The sequence below is a fragment of the Zingiber officinale genome, chromosome 8A, assembly GCF_018446385.1.
Source record: "Zingiber officinale cultivar Zhangliang chromosome 8A, Zo_v1.1, whole genome shotgun sequence".
NCBI classification, from domain to species: Eukaryota; Viridiplantae; Streptophyta; class Magnoliopsida; order Zingiberales; family Zingiberaceae; genus Zingiber; species Zingiber officinale.
In genome coordinates, this window is record NC_056000.1 from 54,762,028 (window position 1) to 54,777,478 (window position 15,451).

The 15,451-nt window shown below is 39.7% G+C and overlaps 1 non-coding gene across 1 annotated transcript; it reads right to left on the reverse strand.

Annotated features, from left to right (window-relative positions):
* Positions 1-14,955: 14,955 nt before the first annotated feature.
* LOC122013157 lies at positions 14,956-15,061 on the reverse strand. The gene has a single exon (XR_006120493.1). It is a non-coding gene; the product is annotated as a small nucleolar RNA R71 (small nucleolar RNA).
* Positions 15,062-15,451: the final 390 nt, after the last annotated feature.

Consider the following 15,451-nt stretch of genomic DNA (forward strand, 5'->3'; position numbering starts at 1 on the left):
TGGCATTTTGCTTGAGGACAAGCAAAGGTTTAGGTCTGGGGGTGTGATGTGCGTAGATTATATACCTTTGTTTAGCATGTTTTGACGCACATTCACATACTTTGCATATGCTTTGTCTACGTATTTTTTGTACTTCCATCTTTCCTTTTAGCATATTTACTCTCTTTATTCAAAGATATGCTTTTGTGTATTTTTTGTAGACAAGAGTCGAATTTGGTGAAGGATTCATGTTCAAGGTCAGATCTGCAAGTGAAGCAAAGGAGGAAGGCACCATTCCTTGACCTCACACGGACCTGCCATGGGGGGTTGCCCAGGCTGTGTGGAGATCCTTGGCCGTGTTGTTGCAGCAGAAAAGGAAGTGGCCATGGCCGTGTGAACTTCAGACGGTCGTGCCAAGATTTGAAGCCAGAAGGAGTCAGGCCGTGTACACTACACGACCATGCAAGCCATCCAGAGTTGAAGCCTTACACGGCCGTGTAGATCTACACGACCGTACAAGATTTCTAGAGACCAAGAAGACCCTGGCCGTGTGCACCACACGGCCGTGCGAGGTTTCCAGAGGCAGGAGCAGTGTAGACCGTGTAGATCTACGCTGTCATGAAAGAGAAGCAGAAGCAGTGTGTGCCACGACCGTGTATCACACACAGCCGTGTAAGATAGGCAGAGAAGGGAGTGGGCTTGGCCGTGTGAACCTCACACGGTCGTGCCTCGAGGTCGTGTGGTGCCCAAACCTCTCCTCTATATAAGGCCTCCTTGATGATTTTAAAGGGGATCTTCTCCCTTTTGGGGGAAATCAAGATTTGGACGTTCCTCCACCATCTTGGAGGGATTTTCCGGCGATTCAAGGGAGGATCTTCAACGCTTCGACTCCAAGATTATGGATCGGATCCGGAGACAGTTCTTCATCATAGATAAGCTTTCTTTCTTCCTCTTCTTGGAGTTAGGATCAAGAATGCTTGTAATCTTCCTCTCTTCAGATTTCTTTCCCCATTTTATGGAGTAGATTTCTTTGTTCTAGGATGGAGGGAGTAATTGTAAGGATGATTTAATGTAAAACTCTTGTGGATTTTTCAATTTCTTATTTATATGATTTTGCCTTGTTTGTATCAATTTGATCTTGTATGGATTGTTGTGATTGTGCTTAATTACCATGCTTGATTGAATGTTTGAATATCCTGTGGATCTTGTATGGATTGTTTCTCATTCAATTTTTCGAGGGACGTTCGTGATAGGAACATGCCCGTGTAAGGACGTTTGAGGGATGATCTTGAAGGTGAAATAGGGTCATTCAAGGGGGTAGGATGGATAGTTTGCATTAATCTTTGTATCTCGATGCGGTTGATGAGTGATGAATTCCAATGTTGATTATCCGAGGGACGCACATGACATGCAAGCCCGTGTAAGGATAACATAGATTCATTTCTATTTGATCACATTTAGGTATAGATTTAGTCCTAGATCGGTTGTCTATTACAAGAGAGAACCGACAACTCTTTGTTGGTTGCTACTCGGAAAACCTATAGGTTCCACTGTATAAAAATTTTGTACAAAGGTCTGAATCTTTTCCTAGCTATCATGTGTTCTTTTAAATTAAATTTTGGATCGCCTGCGGAACTTAACACGTTTGATCCAAAACTTAATCTATTTGTTCTTTTAGGTTTTAACTTGGATCTCCTGCGGAACTTTACACGTTCGACCCAAGTCTCCTTAAGTTATTAATTCCATTAAATATTAATTTCCATAATTGGTTCACAGTACTGACGTGGCGAGACACATGACCTTCTTGGATATGGGAGCAACCACCACCGACTAGACAAAACCTTTTATAGAAAGCTAATATTTAATTTCCTAAAATAACTTTAGGTTAACCAAAGAGAACAATCAAATCACAAGGAAAAGAAAAAACAAAAGAACACAAAGATCGAAAAACATATTCGAAATTCTAGAACGTAAGCCTCTTGTATTTGGTATTATTTCCATAAATAACTAGCATGATGCGGAAATAAAAATTACTAGTTATACCTTGTAGAAAAACCTCTTGATCTTCTACCGTATTCCTCTTCTAACCTCGGACGTTGTGTGGGCAACGATCTACCGAGATGAGAAACCACCAACCACCTTCTTCTCCTCCAAGCAAGATTCGGCCACAAAGGAAAACTTCACCAAGGAGAAAAACCAAAATACTAACCAAGCTCCAAGAGATGCTAGCTTTCTCTCCTTCTTCTTCTTCTTCTCCAAGTAGTATCCGGCCACCACAAGAGCTCCAAGGGAGAGAGAGAGGTTCAGCCACCACAAGAGGAAGAGAGGGAGAGGATGGCCGGCCACACCAAGGAACAAAAGAGGGAGAGAATGTTGGGTTCTTCGGGCCGCGAAAACAGCTTTTTCGCGTCGCGGAAACCCCGAGTCACCCAAAGCCGTAGATCCGTGCAAAGATTCATAAACAAAAACTTTTCGAAAAACCTTTTCTTGTACGAGTTTGTAAAACCTTTAGATCTACACTAGATAAGGGTTATACCTTCGAAGCGTGCCTTTCGCGTTCCCGCTCGTCCAAGGTGCCGGATCTCTAGACCGTCAAGTGTACGGTCCTCTAGAAGTATCCACACGAACAATCCTTGATGGAGAAGACCAAACAAAGGTGTGCTAGCACCTTGTCTTGTTCGGCCAAGAGAGGAGGAGGGGGGGAAGAGAGAGCTCTAGAGGAAGAAGATGACTTAATCACACTTGAATGAAAAATGAATATTTTCATTCCCCACTAGAGTGGCCGGCCACATCTTGGAGGTGTAACTCCCCACATTAATTCCAATTAATGTGGAGACCATTAAGAGTTGTAACCCCCATGAGGTGGCACTCTAGGATGATGTGGATCAACACTATTAGTCCACATCTTGCCACCTCACTCAATGACATGGCAACAAGTGTAACCTCCTCATTTAATGTGGGTCGGCCACATTAAATGCTATGGAGGCTTGTAACCTCCATGAGGTGGCACACATTGATGATGTGGAGCAATCCTATTGGTCCACATCTTGCCAACTCACTAGTGATGTGGCAAAAAGTCAAGTCAAACATGACTTTTTCTCTTCTTCTCAAATCAAGTCAAACTTGATCAAATCTTCTCATGGTTGATCTAATCCAACCATATAATTCAAGCCAACTTAATATAATGAATCTAATTCATTAAATTAAGTTGATTTAATGAGTCATAATCTAAATTAGACTCATTAAATACATGAATCAACTTGAGTTCAACTCAATTAGCCCAATTTGGATTACTCTTAATCCAATATGATTCATCAAATGAATCTAATCCTCTTGGTTCATCATATGAACCAAATTTCCATCTAATTGTCCTTAGTGTGTGACCCTATAGGTTCTTGTAACGTTGGCAATGCCCTAAACCCATTTAGGAGCATAAGTAATGAGCGGTATCTAGCAACACATCATTACTACCCAAGTTACAAGAATGTCGAGATCCGACATCACCTTGTGACTACCAATTGTGACTCCTCACAAAATATGACAAGTGTCCTTCTATCCTAGACATCTAGATTGATCAATGTGAGGCATAGACCGTGTCATCCTCTGACCAATCTAAATCTTGAACTCCAAGTAGACTCACTAAATCAAATGAGCTCAATATCCTATATTGACTCATTTGGGCATGGCCATGCACTTCGTGGTCTCACTCTATCAAGAATACCGATGTCTCTCCCGTCATATAGGAGGGATAGATCCCATCTACATCACTCACATCCCTCCGCATAATTTGTTACATACCCAGTAATCGCCTTTATAGTCCACCCAGTTACGGGTGACGTTTGACGAAACCAAAGTACATAACTCCTTATGTAGGGAACCATGGTGACTTCAGGTCTAAGGACTAGTAGTCATACTAATAGCCACATGAGAAAGTATATGACACTCATATAACGATCCATGATACTTTCTCATGGCGGGTCATTTAGTATACATTCTCTAATGTATACCCATGTGTCAACTTGATATCTCTATATCCATGACTTGTGAGATCAAGTCATCGAGTTGACCTACATGCTAGTCTTATTGCATTAACATTGTCCCTGAATGTTAATACTCGACTAGGAATGATTTAGAGTAGTGTTCCCTATATCATCTCACTATCGATTCAACCAATCGATTGATATAGGTAAGAACCTTCTACTCAAGGACGTTATTATACTTAGTTTATTTGACACCAATACAAGTATAATAACCAAACAAATGCCTTTATTAATATAAAAAATATGATACAATAAGTCCATAATACAATCATCAAATGATTGGCTCTAGGGCTCTAGCTAACAGAGAAATAATAGATGTTGTGTCTCTTGAAGGCACCCTCACCCCTTCTTTTATATTCCTTGGCCTAGGCAAATTAGGAAATTTAATTACAATAAAATTTCCTTAATTTCCTTGACATGATTTAATTGAGAAAAATAAAATAAAATTTCCCCAATTAAAATCAAGTGGCCGGCCACATCAATGAAAACAAAATTGGACAAATTTCAATCAACAATTAAAACTTCCTAATTTGTTTCCGGAAATTTTAAAATAAAATTTCTCTTCAAATCTCTTCATGGTTTATAAAAAGGAAATTTCTATAATTTTAATTTTACAACATGTGAATAATTTTTAAAGAGAAAATAAAATATCTCACCAATCTACAAATAAGGAAAGAGATCTAATCTCTTTATTTAATCTTTTGTAGATCTTTTACAAGAGAGATATTTTAATTTTAATTCTCTTTAATAAATTATATCTTCCACATAATAAAAATTAAAATTAAATTTCTTTTTTAATTTAATTTGGCCGGCCCCCACTAGCTTGGGTTCAAGCTAGGGCCGGCCACCCAATCTTATACCTAGGCCGGCCCTAGCTTGGTTCCTAAGCTAGCTTGGCCGGCCCCTTATTGGTGGGTAAAGAAGGTGGGTATAGGTGGGTATAGTACTCTATAAATAAGAGGCTACGATAGGGACCGAGAGGAGGAATTGGTTTTGGTCACCCAATAAAATTAAGCATCCCGTGTTCGCCCCGAACACACAACTTAATTTTATCAATAATAATTCATTCCACTAGAGAACTATTATTGAACTACCGCACCAATCCCAAATTACATTTTTGGGCTCCTTCTTATTATGAGTGTGTTAGTCTCCCTGTGTTTAAGATATCGAATGTCCACTAATTAAGTGAGTTACTGATAACTCATTTAATTAATATCTTAGTCCAAGAGTAGTACCACTCAACCTTATCGTCATGTCGGACTAAGTCCACCTGCAGGGTTTAACATGACAATCCTTATGAGCTCCTCTTGGGGACATTATCAACCTAGTATCTCTAGGACACAGTTTCCTTCTATAATCAACAACACACACTATAAGTGATACCATTTCCCAACTTATCGGGCTTATTGATTCATCGAACTAAATCTCACCCATTGATAAACTAAAGAAATAAATATCAAATATATGTGCTTGTTATTATATTAGGATTAAGAGCACACACTTCCATAATAACCGAGGTCTTTGTTTCTTTATAAAATCAGTAAAAAAGAAACGACCTCAAATGGTCCTACTCAAAACACTCTAAGTGTACTAGTGTAATTATAAAGTCAAGATAAACTGATACCTAATTACACTACGACCTTCTAATGGTTTGTTCCTTTCCATTTTGGTCGTGAGCTACTGTTTATAATTTATAAGGTACTGATAACATTATCTTCTGCATATGACACCACATGCTATGTTATCTACAATATAAATTAATTGAACAACTACAAACAAATGTAGATAATTTAACCAAATGTGATTCTTTATTCAAGACAAATGTTTACAAAAGCTTAGGCTTTCAGTATACACTCCAACACTCTTTACAAATGATAGACAATTGAGGAATAAGATTCGGTAGATCATTTACATTGAACAACCTTACAAAGAAACCAAAACTCCTAGAACATCCCTTATCATTGCCCTTATTCTTATTTCTTATTCTTTTATTTCTATCTTTACCTTTCATAGTTACACTTTGTTTTTGTGAATCAATTGATTAGTTGTTTAGCTAATTCGTGTTGAGAAATCTTTAGTGGCTATTTCAGTCCCTGTGGATACGATATCTTTTATTATTACTTACGACATTTCCGTACACTTGCGGAACGTCAACATGGAACGACATGAAGAAAGACATCGTGGAATTTGTAACTAGATGTCTAATCTGTCAAAAAATAAAGGTTGAGCACTAGAGACCTGCCAGATTACTTTATAGGATTCCGATTCCAGAGTGAAAATGGGAGCACAGCACTATGGATTTTGTAGTGGGATTGCCTAGGACACGATGAGGCCATGGCACGATTTGGGTAGTCATTGACTGATTAACCAAATCTGCACACTTCTTAGCGATTCAGAAGACCAATTCTCTGGATCGATTAGCAGAGCTATATTGTTGGGAGATCATCAGATTACATGGTGTCCCTTTGAGCATTATATTAGATAGAGACCCACAGTTCATGTCCCGGTTCTGGCAGAGTCTACAGCAGGCCTTGGGCACACAACTCCATTTCAGTATAACTTCCATCCACAGACAGATGGACAGTTAGAGCGGACCATCCAGACTTCAGAGGACTTGCTGATGCCATGCGTTATGGATTTCGGAGTTAGCTGGGAGGACCACGGTCCATTAGTAGAGTCCGCCTACAACAACAGCTATCACTTAGCTATCCAGATGACACCGTTTGAAGCGTTGTATGGTAGACCTTGTCGGACACCCACCCTCTAGGAGGAGGTTGGGGAGACTCAGCTGCTAGGACCACAGAGAGCTCAGCAGGAGGCAGAATTGGTCCGCACTATTAGACGGAGGATGTCCGAGGCACAGGACCGTTAGAAGAGTTATGCTGATCAGAGACACAGACCCCTGGAGTAATCTACTAGCGACCATGTATTCCTGAGAGTTTCACCCGCGAAAGGGGTGAAGAGATTTGGCCTCCGAGGTAAGCTAGCTCCACGATACATTGGGCCTTTCGAGATCTTGGAGAGGATTAGAGCAGTAGCTTATCGTCTAGCGCTACCACCGGCTCTGGCAGGCATTCATGATGTGTTCCATGTGTCTATGCTGAGGAGATACGTACCTGACCTAGCACATGTTCTGTCAGATATATCAGTTCCCATTCAGCCTGACGTTACCTACGAGGAGATTTAGAAACGGATTTTGGACCACAAAGAGCGTCAGCTGCGGAACAAGACAATTCAGTTGGTTAAAGTCAGATGGTAGTATCATTCTGACGAGGAGGCTACTTGGGAGCTCGAGGATACGATCCGAGCTCGATACCCCCATCTTTTCACTTGAGGTATGTGGGTTAATTTCCGTTCAACATTTATACTGTTTAGCTATAGCTAGTACCTGCTGATGGTAAGTAACAAAAATTTGGGGACCAAATTTTTATTAGTGGAGGAGAATGTAAAATACGACACCTAAATATAACCTTAAGGGAATTTTCAAGAATTTTTAGAAATTTTATGGGAATTTTTCGGAGCTCGTATGACAAGTTTAAGGGGAGCAATTATTGTGCCACGGGAAAGTCTGTTTAAGCTACCCATTTAAATGAGGAAAAGTTTTATTTTTCTTTTTCCTTTTCTTTCTTTTCTTTTCTCTCTTTTCCTTCATTTCTTACATGCCCTAAGCTTGATGCCGACCCCTTTTTCCTCCTCCTCCATAGTTTCTTCTTCCCGAGCCTCCTCATCTCCCCCCAACTGACGCGACAATCCATTCCTCTTCCCTTCTCCTGATCCCTTTCCTCTTCCTCATGCCTTCCCTCTGCCCTAGCGCCGATCGCATTACCTCTGCCCTAAACACAGCCGGCGTCGTCGTATCGACCACCAGATCGGGCTACTTCAGGGACGTCGTGCCCTAGCCATCCTCACCGCCCCTTTTCTTCCTTCCCCGATCTCTTTGGCTTCCCCACCGACAATGCAACTTCACGTCGTTTTCTCTTCTCCACAAACAAATTCCATAGGATGAGGGGAATCTGGGAACTTCAGTGTTTTCCCCTTCCTCTCGACTCTGCCCCGGTTCTCCCTCTCCTCTTCTTGCCGCCGTCACCCAAGAAGCACTCCATGCCGCCTGTGAACAGCAACGTGAAGTAATTCACGTTGGATTTCTAACCGTGAACATCGTTTTTGATTGGAACGTGAAGCTGATTCAACATTGATGTTCACGTTGTTGACCAAGCATCAACACGTTGAAGAACAATTGTTGGTCTTCCAACTTGAACGTTATTGATTGGGTGGTTCTTCAAAGAAACCAAGCTATGGTTTCAGCTAAGTTTCCTTACTGCCCAAGCTGTGGTTCTGTTCTGGCTAAAAGAGGGATGTGCTGCTCCTACTTCTTCGGTTGTGAATCAGTAGTGGTGTTTTTGGTGTTGAGGTAAGAAGTAGAGGAATTGTTTCATTGTTGTAGAGTACACAAGTTTGAAGCTAGGAAAGGTTAGGGATGAACTGTACTTGAATTTATTTAAGTTTAGGTTGATTATGTATATATTTTGATCAAATTGAATAGTGGAAGGGTTAGGGTTAATGGAGTTAACCCTAATTAACTTGTGAGTTATATTTAGTTAGGGATTAAGTAATGAATTAATTGATGATCGTTAGCTAGAGTTTTCCCTAAATAGTTTGGGATTGAATTTAGCTAAATGTTGTATATGTACTTAGTTAAATTGTTCATGTTGTTACATGACTTTGATTTGAGATGGGAGTCTCGACGTGGGATCTATCTGGTCACGATCTCCATTTTTGAGGCGGGTATCTTGACTTATCTTTAGATATTGTCATTTGATATGCATAGTAGATTTTAACGAGTAGTAATGATTATGTTCATATCTGCATCGGTATGTCACTACTTGTTACCTGTTGCATGGTTGATTTTGCTTACTTGTTTTGCATTCATTACCCTCTTGATTATTTATGCTCAAAGTGGTAGTGGCATACCATGCCTTATGATATACCAGACTAGACATTTACCATATCTGATACGTGTACCTAGACCTTCTTATTTGAGCCATTTATTTTGATACATCTTTTATGGAGGTAGATATGGTCAGGATTTTCATGCTTAGTGTCATGCACCATCTTGCATGATTGCATGTTGGGCGATTGGTACCCCCATTATTGTTGAGCTCATCGATAGTTACATGGATCTGCACACACAACCAGTCATGGGTTAGTGGTATATCAGGCAGGGTGTATGGCAGTTGGCTCTGTCAGTGCTTCGCTAGTCCACTCATGGGTAGCGTGACGCAGCGTGGTAGCACGATAGGGGTCCCTCCCTTGGATTGTCTCAGGGAGATGAGAGCATTGAGCTCCCCCACTTATGATTTGGGGTAGGAGGATAGGTGTACTCCGACAGTATCCTGCCCACTCGGTCACTCATCAGAAGTAGTGATGGCAAAGTGCACAGTTGTCATAACCCTACCCACTTGGTCTCACCATCGTGTGTGAGATGGCTGATTGACGTCAGAGGTGACTATGTCATTTTCATCATATGCATGGATTACATTTATTGCATATGTTTGTTGCACTCTGTTTGCTGCATATTTGGTGGATGCATATGATTGACATGCATACAGGAGATATGATATTTTTGGTCTGACGACCTTATTATCCTGATAAGAGGTCCCGGTGAATACAACTTCTCCCATTCCTTTCAGTTTGCATTTTCCATTATTATTACAGGAGATTGTATGCATAATTTTTAGTATTGGTTATTTCTTACTATACATGTCAACTTGGTATCCCTGAGTGTTGGACTCACCCCGTTGATTATTACTATTTTAGGTTGATGCTGTCAAGAGGTTCCAGCCGCTAGTCCCCCACCACTTGTCGTGACGGGTTCACATATTTTGGTCTTTTTAGTTTCCTTGTTACATTTTATATACTTGTGATGTATAACTGTACTCATGGATTTTGGTCTACTGCATTTGTTTTCCGCTGCGTTGGATTTTGTTGTGGGTTTAAGTTTTCCGTCGTATTAGTGGAGTAGGTTTTATTTAAATAAATTGCGTGGTTGTGTCAGCCAGAGGCTGAGTTAATATAAACTACGTGGATTGTTAGTTATTTTTATTGTTGTTGTTCCGGCCGTGTTGGCTAAGGTTAGTGTGGCCCTGAGGGCTTATAGTAATGTTTCAGATTGTCACCGGTATAGGGGAGATACTATCGAAATTTTTTCGGTAAGGATTCTCCCGGGACGTGAGATGAAATCTTGTGTTTTTAATAATGCTAAATTTGATGATGCCATTAAATAGCAACCTAATAATCAAATTTTTATTTTTTAGATTAAAAAAATATAACATTATATAGAAGGAATATTGAAGATAATTTGTTACGGAACTAATACTATAGATTATGTTTAGTTCAAAGAATCTAGGCCAACAACCATAATTTGAAGCAGGACTACTCTTCTTTTACCTGGTTATCTTGACCGGGCATATAGACCTTTGAGCATAAAACATTATAGAATAAAACATAGTGGCAAAAGGTAAATACGCTCACCTCCAGAGCCCTCGCCAACCTGTCTTAGGGCCAACACGGAGGAGGTAAATCACGGGCGGCTACTAACCTTTGAAATAATGACTAGCACATAAGGGATGCATTTACCTCGACGTTGTCGAGATTTGAACCCCAGACCTCATGGTGGCAACACCTCATACACTAGCCACTAGATCATCCCGAGGGGACAAACTAATTCAAGTAGTAATAAAACCAAAGAAGCATGTAACTCACCAAGTATATCAATGGATGGATCATCCAATAGTAGTTCATTATAACCTCTTTATCCTAGCTTATTGAAAAGTGAGCAGTTTCATTGAATGCTAATGGAAATATATGTCAATATTCACTTTCCAACCAAGTTGGCTATTCGTAGATGGAGTTGGAAAGGTTTTTACCTCCAACTTAGCAAAAGTAAACAGTTGCATATTCAAATATAAATTACAATTCTCATCTTGTTCAATTAAAGTGTGAATGCTCTTTTGTAATAAATCTACAGAATGACATTTGTTTCAAATTAGAACCGCAAATAATTTCAGAAACTATTCACTCTTTCAAGTAAAGAAGGGTATATGTGTATATTACTACAAGTGGAGTGTCTCGTTGATAATAATTAAAATAGGGGCACCTATAAAAATACCATAAAATAAGAGTAAAGTATTTTTGTCATTGAGAAAATTAAGAAAAGTTATCTGCACTAGGAGTGAACTCCAAAAAAACATGCACCAGCAGAAGAAAGTGCTTATGAAGAATTAAAGTCTTAGATGAATAAATAGAAACTATACAGAAGTTGTTCTTGTGATGAAGATAAAATATAGCAAGTAGTTTCTAGAGGATAATGGCTCTAATATAACAGTCTGGTAAAGATCCAGATTGAAGATCAGAAGAAGCTAGTTTTGCAAAGATCCAGATTGCAAAGTAACTCGTTTCCACTAGCAATCGATCAAGGATAGAAGGGCGCTTGGGCACGGGGAGAGAGAAGCTAGGGCTCTCGTCCATTGAGTGGGAGGTGATGACAAGGAACTAAGGCGAGAGAGGTGAGCGAGGGAGGGAGGCCCGACACAACATTCACAGGCGAGAGAGGGAGGTACTGCGGCTGATCGCGGTGAGAGAGGCGGGCAAGTGAGGGAGGGAGGCCCTGCAATGTTCATAGGAGAGAGAGAGAGGTGTGACGGGCAGATCGTGGCGAGAGAGGTTTGGTTTGATGATTTGGAGTCTCGCGACTAGGGGTTTTCGGAAGAGGGGAGATATGCGGCGTTTTTGATGCGTCTTGTTTCGGAAGAGCTAATCGCAGTGATTTTTTTAAAGCTTCCCTGTATTTTTTTTTTTGTCTTAATGCATTTGATGTGGCATCTAGCTCATCTCCGCCGCACCAAACCGTAGGAAAATCACCATAGGCGAGCTCCTCTCTCTCTCTCTATATATATATATATATATCCGCCCAAGCCATCAAAGTACAATTAAAATCTTGCTAAATAAATTTAGAAGTATCTTATGATATCATTCATAAGATGCTTTTATAGAGATTTTGGGTTCGTCTGAGTTGGTTATTATATAACATATTTATAGAATTATGTAAACATTAAATCTTGATAAAAATTAAGGAATTATCCTCTCATGTGATGACTAATTTTGATTTCCTAATTTACTCTCTCTCTCAATGATATAGGACAGTTATAGAGGATAGCAGGGAAATGAATTTTACCTTTTATAGAATTTTATATTGATTTTGGGCGGACTCTAGAGTTACGATAAGAAAAGGGCGCTAAGTTATCACCCATGTATCATAGTTTGATTCCAGCTATAGTACATTTGTAAGGATTTTTTTTCTCCAAATAGGGTGCGTAACTACGAGATGTTGGACTTTTGGACCACCCACTACTAGCACTTCTCAATTTACCCTAGCAGTCAATGAGACACTTCTATAGGACTGTGTCGATCGCCCAGATTCGATGTTACTTGATTGATGTGCATAGATTTTATACACTTGTTTAGCATGTTTTGATGCACATTCTTATGTTTTATACATGCTTTATCTATGCACTTTCATGTTCCTTGCTTTGCTTTTAGCATAAATACTTATCTTTGCTCGGAGATCTGTTTTTGTGCGCTTTATGCTTTCAGGAGTCGAATTTGGAGAAGAATTGATGTCTGTGGCTGATTCGATAACAAAATGAAGGAAAAACGACTTGGGCAATGAGTGCCACACAGCCTTACAAAGGGGAATGGCCCTGGTCATGTGGTCATGACAAGGTCGTGTAGCATCGGCAGCAAGGGAGAATGCCTGGGTCGTGTGAAGGGTACACGGTAGTGCCACCCTCTTCAGCCAGCCATTACACGACCGTGTATAGGTATACGGTCGTGTAGCCTTTCCAGTGATAGAGATTGCCCTGGCCGTGTATGATTACACGACCATGTGGCCTTTCCAGAGCTGAAGGGTGGCATGGTTGTGTGTGTCACATGGTCGTGCAACTCTTCAAGAGACAAGAATTGATCAGGCCGTGTGGTTTCACACGACCGTGTATGCATGCAGAAGCGGAACATGGCACGGCTGTGTGAGGGTCACACGGTCGTGTGACCTTAGCCGAAAGGAGGAACGCCCTGGCCGTGTGAATCTCACACGACCATGTCTTGGGTCGTGTGGCACCCAAATATCCTCCTCTATATATAGAGATTCTTCCTTTTTTAAAAGGGGAGGCTCTCCCTTTAGGGATATCTATTCTTGGGCGAATTTCCAGTGTTCGGAAGGAGATTTCTGTCCAAGATTCGACTCCAAGAGCGAAGGATTGGTTTCGAAGATCACTCGTCGTATTGAGATAAACATTCTTTTCTATTCTTCTTGATTTGGATCAGAATGTCTTGGATCTTCTTGTCTTCGATTCTTTCCTCGCTTTCTATGGAGTAGATCCTTTGTTCTAGGAAGGAGGGAGTATTTGTGATGTAAATCGATGTAAGAATCATGGATTTGCCATCTTCTTGATTCAAGGATATTGTTATGTTTTGTACCAATCAATCTTGTATGAATTGTTGTGTTTTGTGTCTAATTACTATTCTTGATTGGTTGTTTGTATTTCTTGTGGAATCTTATTGAGGAATTCGCTGAATTGTATGACCGAGGGGCGTCGTGATAGGGTTGTCCTGCTAACGGACTTTTTAGGGAATCACCTTTTGGGGTAAAGCAAGAACATACAAAGAAGTAGGACGGATTGATATGCTTAATTCTATATCTTAAGGTGAATTGATTAGTGATGTCTTTCTATGCCGTATGACCGAGGGGCGTTGTGACAGGACTGCCCCGCTAACAGACTTCATAGGGATCATAACTCTTTGATTACTTAAGGTTTAGATTTGAGTCATTGACCGGTGTTTTCTGCAGAAGATAACCGGTGACTTCTTATGAATACATTACAATTGAGGACAAGGTTTGGTAGATTGCATTACATTGATGAGTATCACAAAGAAACCAAGACTCCTAGAACCTTATTAAAACTGAATTTCTGTATTTAACCCTTATATCTAATCTTTAGTTGTAAATGATCTTTTAATCGTTCGTTTATGTAATTCACTATTGAGACATCTTTAGTGATTATAACCAGTCCTTATGGATATGATATCTTTTATTATTACTGACGACATAACCGTACACTTGCGGTTCATAACAAGTTTTTGGTGTCGTTGTCGGGGACTGCACTTATAACATTAGAGATTATGATTTGGGTTAGACTAAACTTTTCTTTTCTTACATCTGACTTCTAACTAGTTTTCTTGTTCTGTTTTGCATTCTTTCATTACATTCTTTCATTGCATTCATTCTTTCATTCATTCATTACATTGTTCTTTAATTCTTTTTGTAAACTGAATTCTTTTTATTCTTGTATTCTTTTTTTTCCTTAGTATCGAATTCTTTAATATTGTTCTTGTATGCGAAGATCTAACTTTGTAAGAAAATTACTTCCTCTTAATCTCAAAATTGATAGAACATTTCATATAAGGAAAATCTTGCAAAGACATCAAGAAGAACAAGAACAATCAACAATGGCTAATATACCACTTAAGGATTATGCAACACCTTATGCTAGAGGGTTTCATTCAAGCATTACAAGACCCTCTGTTGAAGCAAATAATTTTAAGATCAAGCCTGCAATAATCAATATGGTGCAACAAAATCAGTTTGGAGGTGGACCACATAAAGATCCTAATCAGCATTTGGAGGTCTTCTATGAAATCTGCGGTACCATGAAAATGAACGGTGTTCCTTCAGAATCAGTTAGACTATTACTGTTTGGGTTTTCTTTAAGGGATAGAGCTAAACAATGGTTGAATTCCTTACCCCCAAATAGCATTACCACTTGGGAACAATGTGAGCAGCAATTCCTAGATAAATTCTATCCTCCTAGTAAGATAGCTCATATGAGAAATCTTATCGCAAGCTTCAAACAATCTGATTCAGAATCATTATTTGAAGCATGGAATAGATACAATAATATGCTCAGACAATGCCCACATCATGGTTTAGAGAAATGGTTGGTGTTGCACACTTTTTATAATGCCATTAACTATCATACGAAAGTGTCCCTAGATTCAGCAGCTGGAGGGACACTTATGAACAAAAGTTTAGATGAAGCTGAGGAAATCATTGAGAGTGTAGCGCAAAATCATCACCAATGGGCAACAGAGAGAAGTGGAGGTTATTCTTATTCAAACCCAACAAAAGTATCAGGAAAATTTGATGTAGATGCAGTCACTCTAATGACTGCAAAGTTGGATGCTCTTACAAAGAAATTAGAAAATATGGGGACTAGCACTAATACAGTAAATACCATAGTATGTTGTTGTGGAACATATGGAAGTTCTGATTATTCTCAAGACTCATGTCCTTTGGGGGCTATCTCTGCACAAATAAA